The sequence below is a fragment of the Pollachius pollachius genome (assembly GCF_949987615.1).
Source record: "Pollachius pollachius genome assembly, chromosome: 13".
NCBI classification, from domain to species: Eukaryota; Metazoa; Chordata; class Actinopteri; order Gadiformes; family Gadidae; genus Pollachius; species Pollachius pollachius.
In genome coordinates, this window is record NC_136946.1 from 9,356,349 (window position 1) to 9,359,546 (window position 3,198).

Genomic DNA, 3,198 nt, shown 5'->3' on the forward strand with positions numbered 1-3,198 from the left:
ATTTCTCCCCTCCTATCATGTCCGCTGAACGCCACATCCACCACCACTACCACCTCCAACCTTTACACACACACACACACACACGCACACAGACACACACACACACGCACACAGACACACACATACGCGCACACACTCTTCCCTTCAATCCCTCCCCCCGTTTAGTGTAGAGTGACTTTAATCATCACTTTCGCCAAAACACATTAAGCCAGCATGTCCGGAGGCAAAGAGAGGCATTGTGTGTGTGTGTGTGTGTGTGTGTGTGTGTGTGTGGGGGGGGGGGGGGGGGGCATCAAGTAGGGAGAAAAAAAGAGAAAGGAAGACAAGGGAAACTCAGAGCAGCGCATTAGATTTGCAACAGCGATGCATCACGGTGACATTACTTTGGAGATTAAAAGGAGCGACGGTGCGTTTCAGCGAAGCCACACTGATGGTCGTCTTGACGGATGACTGTCCTTCTGCCAAGGGGAGGGGGGGGGGCGGTGGGACTGGTGCAGACGCCTGGGAGGGGACGTCTTGTAGTCCGTCCGGAAGACATGTGGACGATTCCCACCCCCCCTTCCCAGTTTGTCCCCATTCTGCATTCATCTCTACTCCCCTGCTGTGCTGCCCACTACGGCTCTCACACCCTTCACCCCGGCTGACCCCACCACACACACACATATAAACACACACACACACACAACCACACACACACACACACACACACACACACACACACACACACACACACACACAAACACACAAACACATACACACATAAATCATACTCACACACACACACACACCCATCCCACTTTGAAGAAGAATTAATACTGCAAAGTGGATTGCATACATTAAACCTAAAACAACAGCAAAGCCACAGTTACTGCCCCTGGCCTTTTGTTATCACTACTGCATCAGAATGAGAGCGGGAGAGATGGATAGATAGAGAGAGAGAGACAAAGAAAGAGAGAGAGAGAGACAAAGAGAGAGAGAGCGAGAAAGAGAGGCTGTAAAGTGCTTGCGGGCTGTGAGGGTATGGCAGCAAAGGGGAACCGGGAGGAGAGCCAAATAGCGGAGTGAAGGACATGGACCTGGGGGCTTTAGACGAGGACTTGCAAGGGGACAGCAACACAACAGAGTGATGATGGCGTGAGGTTCACAGAGTCCGATCAGGGGTAGAGGGGAGGGGGACGGGGGTTGGTGTGGTTTAAAGGGACTCCCCCAGGGAACAAAATGACAATACATATTTATTCTTAAGCTTCAGAACAGAAAAATAATTGAAATAATTCACAGTCAGTCCAAAAGTCCAACAGGGGAACGGCCCCCGACAGCGCCTGCAGCCGGGCCCTTGCTCCGATGTAAGTGTTTTTTTTGTGTATTCTGTGTGTTTGTTTACGCGTGTCCGTACGTCGCACATGTGTGTCCCCGCTTGCGACCGGGGGGGGGGGTCCAACCACGGGACACCACATGGGGGTGGGGGGGTTATTACCCTGGCACCCAGCTCTGGTTGCTGTGTGCTTGGGGTGGGCACGCAAAGGCCCCCAGGCTCATGCCCATCCCCACGCCCACGCCGTGCGACAGCGAGCCGTCGAAGCCGCTGAAGTCCATGCCCTCCGTGCTGTCCATGAAGTCACTGAGCAGGATCGACTCCACGTCGCAGTCCAGCCCGTGGGGGCCCGCCTCCATCTCCAGCTCGCCGCCGCTCAGCCGCCCGCCGTGCGGGTGCTGGTGGTGGGCCTGGTAGCCCGGCCCCGCCTGCTGGCCCTGGTGGTGGTGGTGGTGGTGGTGGTGGTGGTGGTTGTGGGGGTGGTGGTGGGGATGGCCGTGCGGTTGGTGGTAGGGGAAGCCCGAGTGCCACGGGTCGCTGACGGCGCTCCAGCGGGGGTGGGGCGCCGACGCCAGGCGGCAGGGGTCCTGGGGCACGTCCACCACCACCGCCGGGTTGGGGGGCAGGCAGGAGGGCGTGGCGGGGTGGGCGCGGGGCCCGTAGTGCCCGGGGCCCTTGAGGCTGTAGGCTTGCACGTCGGACGCCGCGTTGACGCGCGGGGAGAGCGCCTGAGGCCGCCCGCCGCTGTGCATGGCCAGGTCGGGGTGGGGGCTGTTGTGGGCGTGGTGGCCGTGGGTCTGGCCCAGCCGCGGGAGGCGGGAGTCCGGGCCGGGGCTCAGCTTGTTGCCGTGGCCGTGCTCGTGGCCGTAGTCGCCGTGCGCCGACTGGCCCTTGTGGGGCCCGTGGCTGTAGTCGAGGCCGCCCAGGAGTTTGTGGGCCTGGTTGTGGTTCTGGTGGCTCGCCGTGATCCGGTCGTGGACCGCCCCATGCCCGTTGCTCAAGCCGGGGTTGCTGTGAGCGTGCTCCTGGCTCTGATTGCGGCTCTGACTGTGGCTCTGGATGCCGTTGCTCCCCTGCGCCATCAGGGCGTGGCCCTCGCCCCCCTGGACCCCCAGGTCCTTCCCGCAGTACTGCGGCCCCCCCCGTCAGCAGGCTCTGCAGGGCGTTGTTCTCCGAGTATCCCCGCAGCGGGGGCCTCTGGAAGCTCACGGGCTTGTTCTCCTGGATGGTCTGCATGGGGCCGTGCAGCTGCAGCATGCTCATGGGCGGCTGCCCGTAGCCCTGGGGCCCGCAGTACGAGCCCTCCGCCTTGGGGCCCGGCACGTAGGGGTAGCTGCTGCACTTGAGCTGCTGCTGCTGCGGCAGCGGCGGCGGCGGCGGGCGCCGGGGGTAGCCGCCCTCGTCCAGGCTGATGGCGCCCGTCAGGTCGGTGAGCTGCGGGAGCTCGGCCGACGACGGCGGGCAGTGGCCGCCCGCGCCCCAGCGCCGGGGAGCGGGTGCTGCTGCCACCGGGGCTGGGGTAGAGCCGCGGGGAGGCGGCCCGAGCAGGACAGCCCCCCCTCCTCCGGCTCGTTGGCCTCCGCCCTCGGCCAGGATGGGCGACAGGCAGCCGCTCATGGTGGAGGCGGAAGAGGAGGTGCGGGAGTGGAGCTCGGTCCAGGCGGAGTCGTAGTCCTCGCCGCCCGCCCCCATGCCGGCCTTCCCCCGCGGGGCTGCCGTGCTCGGGGGAGCACTGGAGCCCCTGGCCGGCCAGCGGGCCCTGGCCCTGGGCCTGGCCGTGCGGCGGGCGGCCCAGGCCCAGGGCCCCGGCGCGCTTTCCTGCTGATGCGGCCCTTGGTCTTCAGGTACTTGCCGCAGCCGTCGATGGCGGCGGCGCGCCGCCGGGG

General features: G+C 63.9%; 1 pseudogene across 1 annotated transcript in view; it reads right to left on the bottom strand.

Moving 5' to 3' along the window:
* Positions 1 to 1,470: 1,470 nt before the first annotated feature.
* The window catches only part of LOC307085376 (forkhead box protein O3-like), a 7,304-nt pseudogene continuing 5,576 nt past the window's right edge, over positions 1,471 to 3,198 (bottom strand). The window contains exon 2 of the transcript in view: positions 1,471 to 3,198. This exon is cut by the window's right edge and continues 117 nt beyond it. The product of the transcript in view is annotated as a forkhead box protein O3-like (transcript).